General features: G+C 42.7%; 4 non-coding genes across 4 annotated transcripts; all 4 read right to left on the bottom strand.

Moving 5' to 3' along the window:
* Window positions 1-3,272: 3,272 nt before the first annotated feature.
* Window positions 3,273-3,345, bottom strand: trnar-ccu (transfer RNA arginine (anticodon CCU)). The gene has a single exon. It is a non-coding gene; the product is annotated as a tRNA-Arg (tRNA).
* Window positions 3,346-6,087: 2,742 nt separating this feature from the next.
* trnar-ccu (transfer RNA arginine (anticodon CCU)) lies at window positions 6,088-6,160 on the bottom strand. The gene has a single exon. It is a non-coding gene; the product is annotated as a tRNA-Arg (tRNA).
* Window positions 6,161-11,394: 5,234 nt separating this feature from the next.
* Window positions 11,395-11,467, bottom strand: trnar-ccu (transfer RNA arginine (anticodon CCU)). Its single transcript has one exon. It is a non-coding gene; the product is annotated as a tRNA-Arg (tRNA).
* Window positions 11,468-17,251: 5,784 nt separating this feature from the next.
* Window positions 17,252-17,324, bottom strand: trnar-ccu (transfer RNA arginine (anticodon CCU)). The gene has a single exon. It is a non-coding gene; the product is annotated as a tRNA-Arg (tRNA).
* Between the last annotated feature and the right edge of the window lie 1,380 nt (window positions 17,325-18,704).

Below are 18,704 nucleotides of genomic sequence, written 5' to 3'. Positions count from 1 at the left end.
AGTATGACCAATACGAACTGTTGGAAGAGGTCAATAAAGTGTATAATGGAACTGAGACATGCCAATGAAATGACAAATTAAAAAAAAAAATTATTTGCACTTAAAATCTAAAAAGAATCTGTTTAGCAGAGGATGGTTTCGATCCATCGACCTCTGGGTTATGGGCCCAGCACGCTTCCGCTGAGCCACTCTGCTCTCAGCCACTTAAGAAAAAACTGGAACTCACAATCCATGGCTTAGGAGGCCAGTGTCTTAGGCCACTGGGGTACTTTGTAAACAGTATAACCAATACGAACTGTTGGAAGAGGTCAAAAAAATGTCTAATGGAACTGGGACATGACAATGAAATGACAAATTAAAAAAAATAATTGTTTGCACTTAAAATCTAAAAAGAATCAGTTTAGCAGAGGATGGTTTCGATCCATCGACCTCTGGGTTATGGCCCAGCACGCTTCCGCTGAGCCACTCTACTCTCAGCCACTTAAGAAAAGACTGGAACTCACAATCCATGGCTTAGGAGGCCAGTGTCTTAGGCCACTGGGGTACTGTGTAAACAGTATGACCTATACGAACTGTTGGAAGAGGTTAAAAAAAATGTATATTGGCAATGAGACATGACCATGAAACGACACATTTTTTTTTTTTTTTTTTTGCACTTTAAATCTAAAAAGAAAGTGTATAGCAGAGGATGGTTTCCATCCATCGACCTCTTTGTTATGGGCCCAGCACGCTTCCGCTGCGCCACTCTTCTGTCGGACACTTAAGAAAAGACTAGAACTCTCAATCCATGGCTTAGGAGGCCAGTGTCTTAGGCCACTGGGGTACTGTGTAAACAGTATGACCAATACGAACTGTTGGAAGAGGTCAATAAAGTGTATAATGGAACTGAGACATGCCAATGAAATGACAAATTAAAAAAAAAAATTATTTGCACTTAAAATCTAAAAAGAATCTGTTTAGCAGAGGATGGTTTCGATCCATCGACCTCTGGGTTATGGGCCCAGCACGCTTCCGCTGCGCCACTCTGCTCTCAGCCACTTTAAGAAAAACTAGAACTCACAATCCATGGCTTAGGAGGCCAGTGTCTTAGGCCACTGGGGTACTGTGTAAACAGTATGACCTATACGAACTGTTGGAAGAGGTTAAAAAAAATGTATATTGGCAATGAGACATGACCATGAAACGACACATTTTTTTTTTTTTTTTTTGTTTGCACTTTAAATCTAAAAAGAAAGTGTATAGCAGAGGATGGTTTCCATCCATCGACCTCTTTGTTATGGGCCCAGCACGCTTCCGCTGCGCCACTCTTCTGTCGGACACTTAAGAAAAGACTAGAACTCTCAATCCATGGCTTAGGAGGCCAGTGTCTTAGGCCACTGGGGTACTGTGTAAACAGTATGACCTATACGAACTGTTGGAAGAGGTCAAAAAAATGTCTAATGGAACTGAGACATGCCCATGAAACGACACATTTTTTAAATTTTTTGTTTGCACTTAAAATCTAAAAAGAATCTGTTTCGCAGAGAATGGTCTCGATCGATCAAACTCTGGGTTATGGGACCAGCACGCTTCCGCTGTGCCACTCCACTTCCATCCACCCCAGATGGGTCTTGAACCCACAATCCCTGGCTTAGGAGGCCAGTGCGTTATCCATTAGGCCACTGGGGCACCGTTTACCTACTGCAAACAGGACGAACTGATAGAAGCAGTAAAAACAATGTGTACTGGATAGCACTGAGAGACGCAAATGAAATTTAGCTTTCTCATTTCTGTTTGCTTTTCATTTTTAAAAAGAAGATGTTTAGCAGCGGATGGTTCCGATCCATCGACCTCTGGGTTATGGGCCCAGCACGTTTCCGCTGTGCCACTCTGCTCTCAGCCACTTCAGAAAAGACTAGAACTCACAATTCATGGCTTAGGAGGCCAGTGTCTTAGGGCACTGGGGTACTGTGTAAACAGTATGACCTATACGAACTGTTGGAAGAGGTAAAAAATGTATATTGGCACTGAGACATGCCCATGAAACAACACATTTTTTTAAATTTTTTGTTTGCACTTAAAATCTAAATAGAATCTGTTTAGCAGAGGATGGTTTCGATCCATCGACCTCTGGGTTACGGGCCCAGCACGCTTCCTCTGCGCCACTCTTCTCTCAGACAGTTAAGAACAGAATAGAACTCACAATCCATGGCTTAGGAGGCCAGTGTCTTAGGCCACTGGGGTACTGTGTAAACAGTATGACCAATACGAACTGTTGGAAGAGGTAATACAAATGTATATTGGCACTGAGACATGCCCATGAAACAACACATTTTTTTACATTTTTTGTTTGCACTTAAAATCTAAATAGAATCTGTTTAGCAGAGGATGGTTTCGATCCATCGACCTCTGGGTTATGGGCCCAGCACGTTTCCGCTGTGCCACTCTGCTCTCAGCCACTTCAGAAAAGACTAGAACTCACAATCCATGGCTTAGGAGGCCAGTGTCTTAGGGCACTGGGGTACTGTGTAAACAGTATGACCTATACGAACTGTTGGAAGAGGTAATACAAATGTATATTGGCACTGAGACATGCCCATGAAACAACACATTTTTTAAAATTTTTTGTTTGCACTTAAAATCTAAATAGAATCTGTTTAGCAGAGGATGGTTTCGATCCATCGACCTCTGGGTTATGGGCCCAGCACGCTTCCAATCCGCCACTCTGCTCTCAGCCACTTAAGAAAAGACTAGAACTCACAATCCATGGCTTAGGAGGCCAGTGTCTTAGGCCACTGGGGTACTGTGTAAACAGCATGACCTATACGAACTGTTGGAAGAGGTCAATAAAGTGTATAATGGAACTGAGACATGCCAATGAAATGACAAATTAAAAAAAAAAAATTATTTGCACTTAAAATCTAAGAAGAATCTGTTTAGCAGAGGACGGTTTCGATCCATCGACCTCTGGGTTATGGGCCCAGCACGCTTCCGCTGCGCCACTCTGCTCTCAGCCACTTAAGAAAAGACTAGAACTCACAATCCATGGCTTAGGAGGCCAGTGTCTTAGGCCACTGGGGTACTGTGTAAACAGTATGACCTATACGAACTGTTGGAAGAGGTAAAAAAAATGTCTAATGGAACTGAGACATGCCCATGAAACGACACATTTTTTAAATTTTTTGTTTGCACTTAAAATCTAAAAAGAATCTGTTTCGCAGAGAATGGTCTCGATCCATCAACCTCTGGGTTATTGGCCCAGCACGCTTCCGCTGTGCCACTCCACTTCCATTCACCCCAGATGGGACTTGAAACCACAATCCCTGGCTTAGGAGGCCAGTGCCTTATCCATTAGGCCACTGGGGCACTGTTTACCTACTGCAAACAGTACGAACTGATAGAAGCAGTATAAACAATGTGTACTGGATATCACTGAGAGACGCAAATTAAATTTAGCTTTCTCATTTCTGTTTGCTTTTCATTTTTAAAAAGAAGATGTTTAGCAGCGGATGGTTCCGATCTATTAAAGTCATTTAAGTCATCCATCGACCTCTGGGTTATGGGCCCAGCAGGTTTCCGCTGTGCCACTCTGCTCTCAACCACTTCAGAAAAGACTAGAACTCACAATACATGGCTTAGGAGGCCAGTGTCTTAGGGCACTGGGGTACTGTGTAAACAGTATGACCTATACGAACTGTTGGAAGAGGTCAAAAAAATGTCTAATGGAACTGAGACATGCCCATGAAAATACACATTTTTTAAATGTTTTGTTTGCACTTAAAATCTAAAAAGAATCTGTTTAGCAGAGGATGGTTTCGATCCATCGACCTCCGGGTTATGGCCCAGCACGCTTCCGCTGAGCCAATCTGCTCTCAGCCACTTAAGAAAAGACTGGAACTCACAATCCATGGCTTAGGAGGCCAGTGTCTTAGGCCACTGGGGTACTGTGTAAACAGCATGACCTATACGAACTGTTGGAAGAGGTAAAAAAAAATATATATTGGCAATGAGACATGACCATGAAACGACACATTTTTTAAATTTTTTGTTTGCACTTAAAATCTGAAAAGAAACTGTTTAGCAGAGGATGGTTTCTATCCATCAACCTCTGGGTTATGGGCCCAGCACGCTTCCGCTGCGCCACTCTCCTCTCAGCCACTTAAGAAAAGACTAGAACTCACAATCCATGGCTTAGGAGGCCAGTGTCTTAGGCCACTGGGTACTGTGTAAACAGTATGACCTATACGAACTGTTGGAAGAGGTTAAAAAAAATGTATATTGGCAATGAGATATGACCTTGAAACGACACATTTTTTATTTTTTTTGTTTGCACTTTAAATCTAAAAAGAAAGTGTATAGCAGTGGATGGTTTCCATCCATCGACCTCTTTGTCATGGGCCCAGCACGCTTCCGCTGCGCCAGTCTTCTCTCAGACACTTAAGAAAAGACTAGAACTCTCAATCCATGGCTTAGGAGGCCAGTGTCTTAGGCCACTGGGGTACTGTGTAAACAGTATGACCAATACGAACTGTTGGAAGAGGTCAAAAAAGTGTATAATGGAACTGAGACATGCCAATGAAATGACAAATAAAAAAAAAAAAAAATTGTTTGCACTTAAAATCTAAAAAGAATCTGTTTAGCAGAGGATGGTTTCGATCCATCGACCTCTGGGTTATGGGCCCAGCACGCTTCCGCTGCGCCACTCTGCTCTCAGCCACTTAAGAAAAGACTAGAACTCACAATCCATGGCTTAGGAGGCCAGTGTCTTAGGCCACTGGGGTACTGTGTAAACAGCATGACCTATACGAACTGTTGGAAGAGGTAAAAAAATATATATATTGGCAATGAGACATGACCATGAAACGACACATTTTTTAAATTTTTTGTTTGCACTTAAAATCTGAAAAGAAACTGTTTAGCAGAGGATGGTTTCTATCCATCAACATCTGGGTTATGGGCCCAGCACGCTTCCGCTGCGCCACTCTCCTCTCAGCCACTTAAGAAAAGACTAGAACTCACAATCCATGGCTTAGGAGGCCAGTGTCTTAGGCCACTGGGGTACTTTGTAAACAGTATGACCAATACGAACTGTTGGAAGAGGTCAAAAAAATGTCTAATGGAACTGGGACATGACAATGAAATGACAAATTAAAAAAAATAATTGTTTGCACTTAAAATCTAAAAAGAATCAGTTTAGCAGAGGATGGTTTCGATCCATCGACCTCTGGGTTATGGGCCCAGCACGCTTCCGCTGAGCCACTCTACTCTCAGCCACTTAAGAAAAAACTGGAACTCACAATCCATGGCTTAGGAGGCCAGTGTCTTAGGCCACTGGGGTACTGTGTAAACAGTATGACCTATACGAACTGTTGGAAGAGGTTAAAAAAAATGTATATTGGCAATGAGACATGACCATGAAACGACACATTTTTTATTTTTTTTGTTTGCACTTTAAATCTAAAAAGAAAGTGTATAGCAGAGGATGGTTTCCATCCATCGACGTCTTTGTTATGGGCCCAGCACGCTTCCGCTGCGCCACTCTTCTGTCGGACACTTAAGAAAAGACTAGAACTCTCAATCCATGGCTTAGGAGGCCAGTGTCTTAGGCCACTGGGGTACTGTGTAAACAGTATGACCAATTCGAACTGTTGGAAGAGAACAAAAAAGTGTATAATGGAACTGAGACATGCCAATGAAATGACAAATAAAAAGAAAAAAATTATTTGCACTTAAAATCTAAAAAGAATCTGTTTAGCAGAGGATGGTTTCGATCCATCGACCTCTGGGTTATGGGCCCAGCACGCTTCCGCTGCGCCACTCTGCTATCAGCCACTTAAGAAAAGACTAGAACTCACAATCCATGGCTTAGGAGGCCAGTGTCTTAGGCCACTGGGGTACTGTGTAAACAGTATGACCTATACGAACTGTTGGAAGAGGTAAAAAAAATGTCTAATGGAACTGAGACATGCCCATGAAACGACACATTTTTTAAATTTTTTGTTTGCACTTAAAATCTAAAAAGAATCTGTTTAGCAGAGGATGGTCTCGATCCATCAACCTCTGGGTTATTGGCCCAGCACGCTTCCGCTGTGCCACTCCACTTCCATTCACCCCAGATGGGACTTGAAACCACAATCCCTGGCTTAGGAGGCCAGTGCCTTATCCATTAGGCCACTGGGGCACTGTTTACCTACTGCAAACAGTACGAACTGATAGAAGCAGTATAAACAATGTGTACTGGATATCACTGAGAGACGCAAATTAAATTTAGCTTTCTCATTTCTGTTTGCTTTTCATTTTTAAAAAGAAGATGTTTAGCAGCGGATGGTTCCGATCCATTTAAGTCATTTAAGTCATCCATCGACCTCTGGGTTATGGGCCCAGCACGTTTCCGCTGTGCCACTCTGCTCTCAACCACTTCAGAAAAGACTAGAACTCACAATCCATGGCTTAGGAGGCCAGTGTCTTAGGGCACTGGGGTACTGTGTAAACAGTATGACCTATACGAACTGTTGGAAGAGGTCAAAAAAATGTCTAATGGAACTGAGACATGCCCATGAAAAGACACATTTTTTAAATGTTTTGTTTGCACTTAAAATCTAAAAAGAATCTGTTTAGCAGAGGATGGTTTCGATCCATCGACCTCGGGTTATGGCCCAGCACGCTTCCGCTGAGCCAATCTGCTCTCAGCCACTTAAGAAAAGACTAGAACTCACAATCCATGGCTTAGGAGGCCAGTGTCTTAGGCCACTGGGGTACTGTGTAAACAGCATGACCTATACGAACTGTTGGAAGAGGTAAAAAAATATATATTGGCAATGAGACATGACCATGAAACGACACATTTTTTTAATTTTTTGTTTGCACTTAAAATCTGAAAAGAAACTGTTTAGCAGAGGATGGTTTCTATCCATCAACCTCTGGGTTATGGGCCCAGCACGCTTCCGCTGCGCCACTCTCCTCTCAGCCACTTAAGAAAAGACTAGAACTCACAATCCATGGCTTAGGAGGCCAGTGTCTTAGGCCACTGGTGTACTGTGTAAACAGTATGACCTATACGAACTGTTGGAAGAGGTTAAAAAAAATGTATATTGGCAATGAGATATGACCTTGAAACGACACATTTTTTATTTTTTTTGTTTGCACTTTAAATCTAAAAAGAAAGTGTATAGCAGTGGATGGTTTCCATCCATCGACCTCTTTGTCATGGGCCCAGCACGCTTCCGCTGCGCCAGTCTTCTCTCAGACACTTAAGAAAAGACTAGAACTCTCAATCCATGGCTTAGGAGGCCAGTGTCTTAGGCAACTGGGGTACTGTGTAAACAGTATGACCTATACGAACTGTTGGAAGAGGTCAAAAAAGTGTATAATGGAACTGAGAAATGCCAATGAAATGACAAATTAAAAAAAAAAAATTGTTTGCACTTAAAATCTAAAAAGAATCTGTTTAGCAGAGGATGGTTTCGATCCATCGACCTCTGGGTTATGGGCCCAGCACGCTTCCGATGCACCAGTCTTCTCTCAGACACTTAAGAAGAGACTAGAACTCTCAATCCATGGCTTAGGAGGCCAGTGTCTTAGGCCACTGGGGTACTGTGTAAACAGTATGACCTATACGAACTGTTGGAAGAGGTAAAAAAAATGTCTAATGGAACTGGGACATGCCAATGAAATGACAAATTAAAAAAAATAATTCTTTGCACTTAAAATCTAAAAAGAATCAGTTTAGCAGAGGATGGTTTCGATCCATCGACCTCTGGGTTATGGGCCCAGCACGCTTCCGCTGCGCCACTCTGCTCTCAGCCACTTAAGAAAAGACTAGAACTCACAATCCATGGCTTAGGAGGCCAGTGTCTTAGGCCACTGGGGTACTGTGTAAACAGTATGACCTATAAGAACTGTTGGAAGAGGTCAAAAAAATGTCTAATTTGAACTGAGACATGCCCATGAAACGACACATTTTTTAAATTTTTTGTTTGCACTTGAAATCTAAAAAGAATCTGTTTAGCAGAGGATGGTTTCGATACATCGACCTCTGGGTTATGGGCCCAGCACGTTTCCGCTGTGCCACTCTGCTCTCAGCCACTTAAGAAAAGACTAGAACTCACAATCCATGGCTTAGGAGGCCAGTGTCTTAGGCCACTGGGGTACTGTGTAAACAGTATGACCAATACGAACTGTTGGAAGAGGTCAAAAAAGTGTATAATGGAACTGAGACATGCCAATGAAATGACAAATTAAAAAAAAAAAAATTGTTTGCACTTAAAATCTAAAAAGAATCTGTTTAGCAGAAGATGGTTTCGATCCATCGACCTCTGGGTTATGGGCCCAGCACGCTTCCGCTGCACCACTCTGCTCTCAGCCACTTAAGAAAAGACTAGAACTCACAATCCATGGCTTAGGAGGCCAGTGTCTTATGCCACTGGGGTACTGTGTAAACAGTATGACCAATACGAACTGTTGGAAGAGGTCAAAAAAATGTCTAATGGAACTGAGACATGCCCATGAAACGACACATTTTTTAAATTTTTTGTTTGCACTTGAAATCTAAAAAGAATCTGTTTAGCAGAGGATGGTTTCGATCCATCGACCTCTGGGTTATGGGCCCAGCACACTTCCGCTGCGCCACTCTGCTCTCAGCCACTTAAGAAAAGACTAGAACTCACAATCCATGGCTTAGGAGGCCAGTGTCTTAGGCCACTGGGGTACTGTGTAAACAGCATGACCTATACGAACTGTTGGAAGAGGTAAAAAAATATATATATTGGCAATGAGACATGACCATGAAACGACACATTTTTTAAATTTTTTGTTTGCACTTAAAATCTAAAAAGAATCTTATTAGCAGAGGATGGTCTCGATCCATCAACCTCTGGGTTTATGGGCCCAGCACGATGTGCCACTCCACTTCCATCCACCCCAGATGGGACTTGAAACCACAATCCCTGGCTTAGGAGGCCAGTGCGTTATCCATTAGGCCACTGGGGCACTGTTTACCTACTGCAAACAGGACGAACTGATAGAAGCAGTAAAAACAATGTGTACTGGATAGCACTGAGAGACGCAAATGAAATTTAGCTTTCTCATTTCTGTTTGCTTTTCATTTTTAAAAAGAAGATGTTTCGGATGGTTCCGATCCTCAACCTCTGGGTTATGGGCCCAGCACGTTTCCGCTGTGCCACTCTGCTCTCAGCCACTTCAGAAAAGACTAGAACTCACAATCCATGGCTTAGGAGGCCAGTGTCTTAGGGCACTGGGGTACTGTGTAAACAGTATGACCTATACGAACTGTTGGAAGTAAAAAATGTATATTGGCACTGAGACATGCCCATGAAACAACACATTTTTTAAATTTTTTTGTTTGCACTTAAAATCTAAAAAGAATCTGTTTAGCAGAGGATGGTGTCGATCCGTCGACTTCTGGGTTATGGGCCCAGCACGCTTCCGATGCACCAGTCTTCTCTCAGACACTTAAGAAGAGACTAGAACTCTCAATCCATGGCTTAGGAGGCCAGTGTCTTAGGCCACTGGGGTACTGTGTAAACAGTATGACCTATACGAACTGTTGGAAGAGGTAAAAAAAAATGTCTAATGGAACTGGGACATGCCAATGAAATGACAAATTAAAAAAAAAATTGTTTGCACTTAAAATCTAAAAAGAATCAGTTTAGCAGAGGATGGTTTCGATCCATCGACCTCTGGGTTATGGGCCCAGCACGCTTCCGCTGCGCCACTCTGCTCTCAGCCACTTAAGAAAAGACTAGAACTCACAATCCATGGCTTAGGAGGCCAGTGTCTTAGGCCACTGGGGTACTGTGTAAACAGTATGACCTATACGAACTGTTGGAAGAGGTCAAAAAAATGTCTAATGGAACTGAGACATGCCCATGAAACGACACATTTTTTAAATTTTTTGTTTGCACTTGAAATCTAAAAAGAATCTGTTTAGCAGAGGATGGTTTCGATCCATCGACCTCTGGGTTATGGGCCCAGCACGCTTCCGCTGCGCCACTCTGCTCTCAGCCACTTAAGAAAAGACTAGAACTCACAATCCATGGCTTAGGAGGCCAGTGTCTTAGGCCACTGGGGTACTGTGTAAACAGCATGACCTATACGAACTGTTGGAAGAGGTAAAAAAATATATATATTGGCAATGAGACATGACCATGAAACGACACATTTTTTAAATTTTTTGTTTGCACTTCAAATCTGAAAAGAAACTGTTTAGCAGAGGATGGTTTCTATCCATCAACCTCTGGGTTATGGGCCCAGCACACTTCCGCTGCGCCACTCTCCTCTCAGACACTTAAGAAAAGACTAGAACTCACAATCCATGGCTTAGGAGGCCAGTGTCTTAGGCCACTGGGGTACTTTGTAAACAGTATGACCAATACGAACTGTTGGAAGAGGTCAAAAAAATGTCTAATGGAACTGGGACATGCCAATGAAATGACAAATTAAAAAAATAATTGTTTGCACTTAAAATCTAAAAAGAATCTGTTTAGCAGAGGATGGTTTCGATCCATCGACCTCTGGGTTATGGGCCCAGCACGCTTCCGCTGAGCCACTCTGCTCTCAGCCACTTAAGAAAAGACTGGAACTCACAATCCATGGCTTAGGAGGCCAGTGTCTTAGGCCACTGGGGTACTGTGTAAACAGTATGACCTATACGAACTGTTGGAAGAGGTTAAAAAAAATGTATATTGGCAATGAGACATGACCATGAAACGACACATTTTTTATTTTTTTTGTTTGCACTTTAAATCTAAAAAGAAAGTGTATAGCAGAGGATGGTTTCCATCCATCGACCTCTTTGTTATGGGCCCAGCACGCTTCCGCTGCGCCACTCTTCTCTCAGACACTTAAGAAAAGACTAGAACTCTCAATCCATGGCTTAGGAGGCCAGTGTCTTAGGCCACTGGGGTACTGTGTAAACAGTATGACCAATACGAACTGTTGGAAGAGGTCAAAAAAGTGTATAATGGAACTGAGACATGCCAATGAAATGACAAATTAAAAAAAAAAATTGTTTGCACTTAAAATCTAAAAAGAATCTGTTTAGCAGAGGATGGTTTCGATCCATCGACCTCTGGGTTATGGGCCCAGCACGCTTCCGCTGCGCCACTCTGCTCTCAGCCACTTAAGAAAAGACTAGAACTCACAATCCATGGCTTAGGAGGCCAGTGTCTTAGGCCACTGGGGTACTGTGTAAACAGTATGACCTATACGAACTGTTGGAAGAGGTAAAAAAAATGTCTAATGGAACTGAGACATGCCCATGAAACGACACATTTTTTAAATTTTTTGTTTGCACTTAAAATCTAAAAAGAATCTGTTTAGCAGAGGATGGTCTCGATCCATCAACCTCTGGGTTATTGGCCCAGCACGCTTCCGCTGTGCCACTCCACTTCCATCCACCCCAGATGGGACTTGAAACCACAATCCCTGGCTTAGGAGGCCAGTGCCTTATCCATTAGGCCACTGGGGCACTGTTTACCTACTGCAAACAGTACGAACTGATAGAAGCAGTATAAACAATGTGTACTGGATATCACTGAGAGACGCAAATTAAATTTAGCTTTCTCATTTCTGTTTGCTTTTCATTTTTAAAAAGAAGATGTTTAGCAGCGGATGGTTTCCATCCATCGACCTCTTTGTTATGGGCCCAGCACGCTTCCGCTGTGCCACTCTGCTCTCAGCCACTTCAGAAAAGACTAGAACTCACAATCCATGGCTTAGGAGGCCAGTGTCTTAGGGCACTGGGGTACTGTGTAAACAGTATGACCTATACGAACTGTTGGAAGAGGTCAAAAAAATGTCTAATGGAACTGAGACATGCCCATGAAAAGACACATTTTTTAAATGTTTTGTTTGCACTTAAAATCTAAAAAGAATCTGTTTAGCAGAGGATGGTTTCGATCCATCGACCTCTGGGTTATGGGCCCAGCACGCTTCCGCTGAGCCACTCTGCTCTCAGCCACTTAAGAAAAGACTAGAACTCACAATCCATGGCTTAGGAGGCCAGTGTCTTAGGCCACTGGGGTACTGTGTAAACAGCATGACCTATACGAACTGTTGGAAGAGGTAAAAAAAAATATATATTGGCAATGAGACATGACCATGAAACGACACATTTTTTAAATTTTTTGTTTGCACTTAAAATCTGAAAAGAAACTGTTTAGCAGAGGATGGTTTCTATCCATCAACCTCTGGGTTATGGGCCCAGCACGCTTCCGCTGCGCCACTCTCCTCTCAGCCACTTAAGAAAAGACTAGAACTCACAATCCATGGCTTAGGAGGCCAGTGTCTTAGGCCACTGGGGTACTGTGTAAACAGTATGACCTATACGAACTGTTGGAAGAGGTTAAAAAAAATGTATATTGGCAATGAGACATGACCTTGAAACGACACATTTTTTATTTTTTTTGTTTGCACTTTAAATCTAAAAAGAAAGTGTATAGCAGTGGATGGTTTCCATCCATCGACCTCTTTGTTATGGGCCCAGCACGCTTCCGCTGCGCCAGTCTTCTCTCAGACACTTAAGAAAAGACTAGAACTCTCAATCCATGGCTTAGGAGGCCAGTGTCTTAGGCCACTGGGGTACTGTGTAAACAGTATGACCAATACGAACTGTTGGAAGAGGTCAAAAAAGTGTATAATGGAACTGAGACATGCCAATGAAATGACAAATTAAAAAAAAAAATTGTTTGCACTTAAAATCTAAAAAGAATCTGTTTAGCAGAGGATGGTTTCGATCCATCGACCTCTGGGTTATGGGCCCAGCACGCTTCCGATGCACCAGTCTTCTCTCAGACACTTAAGAAAAGACTAGAACTCTCAATCCATGGCTTAGGAGGCCAGTGTCTTAGGCCACTGGGGTACTGTGTAAACAGTATGACCTATACGAACTGTAGGAAGAGGTAAAAAAAATGTCTAATGGAACTGGGACATGCCAATGAAATGACAAATTAAAAAAAATAATTGTTTGCACTTAAAATCTGAAAAGAATCTGTTTAGCAGAGGATGGTTTCGATCCATCGACCTCTGGGTTATGGGCCCAGCACGCTTCCGCTGCGCCACTCTGCTCTCAGCCACTTAAGAAAAGACTAGAACTCACAATCCATGGCTTAGGAGGCCAGTGTCTTAGGCCACTGGGGTACTGTGTAAACAGTATGACCTATAGAACTGTTGGAAGAGGTCAAAAAAATGTCTAATTGGAACTGAGACATGCCCATGAAACGACACATTTTTTAAATTTTTTGTTTGCACTTGAAATCTAAAAAGAATCTGTTTAGCAGAGGATGGTTTCGATACATCGACCTCTGGGTTATGGGCCCAGCACGTTTCCGCTGTGCCACTCTGCTCTCAGCCACTTAAGAAAAGACTAGAACTCACAATCCATGGCTTAGGAGGCCAGTGTCTTAGGCCACTGGGGTACTGTGTAAACAGTATGACCAATACGAACTGTTGGAAGAGGTCAAAAAAGTGTATAATGGAACTGAGACATGCCAATGAAATGACAAATTAAAAAAAAAAAATTGTTTGCACTTAAAATCTAAAAAGAATCTGTTTAGCAGAAGATGGTTTCGATCCATCGACCTCTGGGTTATGGGCCCAGCACGCTTCCGCTGCACCACTCTGCTCTCAGCCACTTAAGAAAAGACTAGAACTCACAATCCATGGCTTAGGAGGCCAGTGTCTTATGCCACTGGGGTACTGTGTAAACAGTATGACCAATACGAACTGTTGGAAGAGGTCAAAAAAATGTCTAATGGAACTGAGACATGCCCATGAAACGACACATTTTTTAAATTTTTTGTTTGCACTTGAAATCTAAAAAGAATCTGTTTAGCAGAGGATGGTTTCGATCCATCGACCTATGGGTTATGGGCCCAGCACACTTCCGCTGCGCCAGTCTGCTCTCAGCCACTTAAGAAAAGACTAGAACTCACAATCCATGGCTTAGGAGGCCAGTGTCTTAGGCCACTGGGGTACTGTGTAAACAGCATGACCAATACGAACTGTTGGAAGAGGTAAAAAAATATATATATTGGCAATGAGACATGACCATGAAACGACACATTTTTTAAATTTTTTGTTTGCACTTAAAATCTAAAAAGAATCTTATTAGCAGAGGATGGTCTCGATCCATCAACCTCTGGTTTATGGGCCCAGCACGCATCCGCTGTGCCACTCCACTTCCATCCACCCCAGATGGGACTTGAAACCACAATCCCTGGCTTAGGAGGCCAGTGCGTTATCCATTAGGCCACTGGGGCACTGTTTACCTACTGCAAACAGGACGAACTGATAGAAGCAGTAAAAACAATGTGTACTGGATAGCACTGAGAGACGCAAATGAAATTTAGCTTTCTCATTTCTGTTTGCTTTTCATTTTTAAAAAGAAGATGTTTAGCAGCGGATGGTTCCGATCCATCAACCTCTGGGTTATGGGCCCAGCACGTTTCCGCTGTGCCACTCTGCTCTCAGCCACTTCAGAAAAGACTAGAACTCACAATCCATGGCTTAGGAGGCCAGTGTCTTAGGGCACTGGGGTACTGTGTAAACAGTATGACCTATACGAACTGTTGGAAGAGGTAATAAAATGTATATTGGCACTGAGACATGCCCATGAAACAACACATTTTTTAAATTTTTTTGTTTGCACTTAAAATCTAAAAAGAATCTGTTTAGCAGAGGATGGTGTCGATCCGTCGACTTCTGGGTTATGGGCCCAGCACGCTTCCGCTGCACCAGTCTTCTCTCAGACACTTAAGAAAAGACTAGAACTCTCAATCCATGGCTTAGGAGGCCAGTGTCTTAGGCCACTGGGGTACTGTGTAAACAGTATGACCTATACGAACTGTTGGAAGAGGTCAAAAAAATGTCTAATGGAACTGAGACATGCCAATGAAATGACAAATTAAAAAAAATAATTGTTTGCACTTAAAATCTAAAAAGAATCTGTTTAGCAGAGGATGGTTTCGATCCATCGACCTCTGGGTTATGGGCCCAGCACGCTTCCGCTGCGCCACTCTGCTCTCAGCCACTTAAAAAAAGACTAGAACTCACAATCCATGGCTTAGGAGGCCAGTGTCTTAGGCCACTGGGGTACTGTGTAAACAGTATGACCTATACGAACTGTTGGAAGAGGTCAAAAAAATGTCTAATGGAACTGAGACATGCCCATGAAACGACACATTTTTTTAAATTTTTTGTTTGCACTTTAAAATCTAAAAAGAATCTGTTTAGCAGAGGATGGTTTCGATCCATCGACCTCTGGGTTATGGGCCCAGCACGCTTCCGCTGTGCCACTCTGCTCTCAGCCACTTAAGAAAAGACTAGAACTCACAATCCATGGCTTAGGAGGCCAGTGTCTTAGGCCACTGGGGTACTGTGTAAACAGTATGACCAATACGAACTGTTGGAAGAGGTCAAAAAAGTGTATAATGGAACTGAGACATGCCAATGAAATGACAAATTAAAAAAAAAAATTGTTTGCACTTAAAATCTAAAAAGAATCTGTTTAGCAGAAGATGGTTTCGATCCATCGACCTCTGGGTTATGGGCCCAGCACGCTTCCGCTGCACCACTCTGCTCTCAGCCACTTAAGAAAAGACTAGAACTCACAATCCATGGCTTAGGAGGCCAGTGTCTTAGGCCACTGGGGTACTGTGTAAACAGTATGACCTATACGAACTGTTGGAAGAGGTCAAAAAAATGTCTAATGGAACTGAGACATGCCCATGAAACGACACATTTTTTAAATTTTTTGTTTGCACTTGAAATCTAAAAAGAATCTGTTTAGCAGAGGATGGTTTCGATCCATCGACCTCTGGGTTATGGGCCCAGCACACTTCCGCTGCGCCACTCTGCTCTCAGCCACTTAAGAAAAGACTAGAACTCACAATCCATGGCTTAGGAGGCCAGTGTCTTAGGCCACTGGGGTACTGTGTAAACAGCATGACCTATACGAACTGTTGGAAGAGGTAAAAAAATATATATATTGGCAATGAGACATGACCATGAAACGACACATTTTTTAAATTTTTTGTTTGCACTTAAAATCTGAAAAGAAACTGTTTAGCAGAGGATGGTTTCTATCCATCAACATCTGGGTTATGGGCCCAGCACGCTTCCGCTGCGCCACTCTCCTCTCAGCCACTTAAGAAAAGACTAGAACTCACAATCCATGGCTTAGGAGGCCAGTGTCTTAGGCCACTGGGGTACTTTGTAAACAGTATGACCAATACGAACTGTTGGAAGAGGTCAAAAAAATGTCTAATGGAACTGGGACATGCCAATGAAATGACAAATTAAAAAAAAAATTGTTTGCACTTAAAATCTAAAAAGAATCAGTTTAGCAGAGGATGGTTTCGATCCATCGACCTCTGGGTTATGGGCCCAGCACGCTTCCGCTGAGCCACTCTGCTCTCAGCCACTTAAGAAAAGACTGGAACTCACAATCCATGGCTTAGGAGGCCAGTGTCTTAGGCCACTGGGGTACTGTGTAAACAGTATGACCTATACGAACTGTTGGAAGAGGTTAAAAAAAATGTATATTGGCAATGAGACATGACCATGAAACGACACATTTTTTATTTTTTTTGTTTGCACTTTAAATCTAAAAAGAAAGTGTATAGCAGAGGATGGTTTCCATCCATCGACCTCTTTGTTATGGGCCCAGCACGCTTCCGCTGCGCCACTCTTCTCTCAGACACTTAAGAAAAGACTAGAACTCTCAATCCATGGCTTAGGAGGCCAGTGTCTTAGGCCACTGGGTACTGTGTAAACAGTATGACCAATACGAACTGTTGGAAGAGGTCAAAAAAGTGTATAATGGAACTGAGACATGCCAATGAAATGACAAATTAAAAAAAAAATTATTTGCACTTAAAATCTAAAAAGAATCTGTTTAGCAGAGGATGGTTTCGATCCATCGACCTCTGGGTTATGGGCCCAGCACGCTTCCGCTGCGCCACTCTGCTCTCAGCCACTTAAGAAAAGACTAGAACTCACAATCCATGGCTTAGGAGGCCAGTGTCTTAGGCCACTGGGGTACTGTGTAAACAGTATGACCTATACGAACTGTTGGAAGAGGTAAAAAAAATGTCTAATGGAACTGAGACATGCCCATGAAACGACACATTTTTTAAATTTTTTGTTTGCACTTAAAATCTAAAAAGAATCTGTTTAGCAGAGGATGGTCTCGATCCATCAACCTCTGGGTTATGGGCCCAGCACGCTTCCGCTGTGCCACTCCACTTCCATCCACCCCAGATGGGACTTGAAACCACAATCCCTGGCTTAGGAGGCCAGTGCCTTATCCATTAGGCCACTGGGGCACTGTTTACCTACTGCAAACAGTACGAACTGATAGAAGCAGTATAAACAATGTGTACTGGATATCACTGAGAGACGCAAATTAAATTTAGCTTTCTCATTTCTGTTTGCTTTTCATTTTTAAAAAGAAGATGTTTAGTAGCGGATGGTTCCGATCCATCGACCTCTGGGTTATGGGCCCAGCACGTTTCCGCTGTGCCACTCTGCTCTCAACCACTTCAGAAAAGACTAGAACTCACAATCCATGGCTTAGGAGGCCAGTGTCTTAGGGCACTGGGGTACTGTGTAAACAGTATGACCTATACGAACTGTTGGAAGAGGTCAAAAAAATGTCTAATGGAACTGAGACATGCCCATGAAAAGACACATTTTTTAAATGTTTTGTTTGCACTTAAAATCTAAAAAGAATCTGTTTAGCAGAGGATGGTTTCGATCCATCGACCTCTGGGTTATGGGCCCAGCACGCTTCCGCTGAGCCACTCTGCTCTCAGCCACTTAAGAAAAGACTGGAACTCACAATCCATGGCTTAGGAGGCCAGTGTCTTAGGCCACTGGGGTACTGTGTAAACAGCATGACCTATACGAACTGTTGGAAGAGGTAAAAAAAAATATATATTGGCAATGAGACATGACCATGAAACGACACATTTTTTAATTTTTTGTTTGCACTTAAAATCTGAAAAGAAACTGTTTAGCAGAGGATGGTTTCTATCCATCAACCTCTGGGTTATGGGCCCAGCACGCTTCCGCTGCGCCACTCTCCTCTCAGCCACTTAAGAAAAGACTAGAACTCACAATCCATGGCTTAGGAGGCCAGTGTCTTAGGCCACTGGTGTACTGTGTAAACAGTATGACCTATACGAACTGTTGGAAGAGGTTAAAAAAAATGTATATTGGCAATGAGATATGACCTTGAAACGACACATTTTTTATTTTTTTGTTTGCACTTTAAATCTAAAAAGAAAGTGTATAGCAGAGGATGGTTTCCATCCATCGACCTCTTTGTCATGGGCCCAGCACGCTTCCGCTGCGCCAGTCTTCTCTCAGACACTTAAGAAAAGACTAGAACTCTCAATCCATGGCTTAGGAGGCCAGTGTCTTAGGCAACTGGGGTACTGTGTAAACAGTATGACCTATACGAACTGTTGGAAGAGGTCAAAAAAGTGTATAATGGAACTGGGACATGCCAATGAAATGACAAATTAAAAAAAATAATTCTTTGCACTTAAAATCTAAAAAGAATCAGTTTAGCAGAGGATGGTTTCGATCCATCGACCTCTGGGTTATGGGCCCAGCACGCTTCCGCTGCGCCACTCTGCTCTCAGCCACTTAAGAAAAGACTAGAACTCACAATCCATGGCTTAGGAGGCCAGTGTCTTAGG

Source organism: Oncorhynchus masou, unplaced genomic scaffold (assembly GCF_036934945.1).
Source record: "Oncorhynchus masou masou isolate Uvic2021 unplaced genomic scaffold, UVic_Omas_1.1 unplaced_scaffold_2134, whole genome shotgun sequence".
In the NCBI taxonomy this organism is placed as follows: Eukaryota; Metazoa; Chordata; class Actinopteri; order Salmoniformes; family Salmonidae; genus Oncorhynchus; species Oncorhynchus masou.
This window is presented reverse-complemented; position numbering and strand designations above follow the sequence as displayed.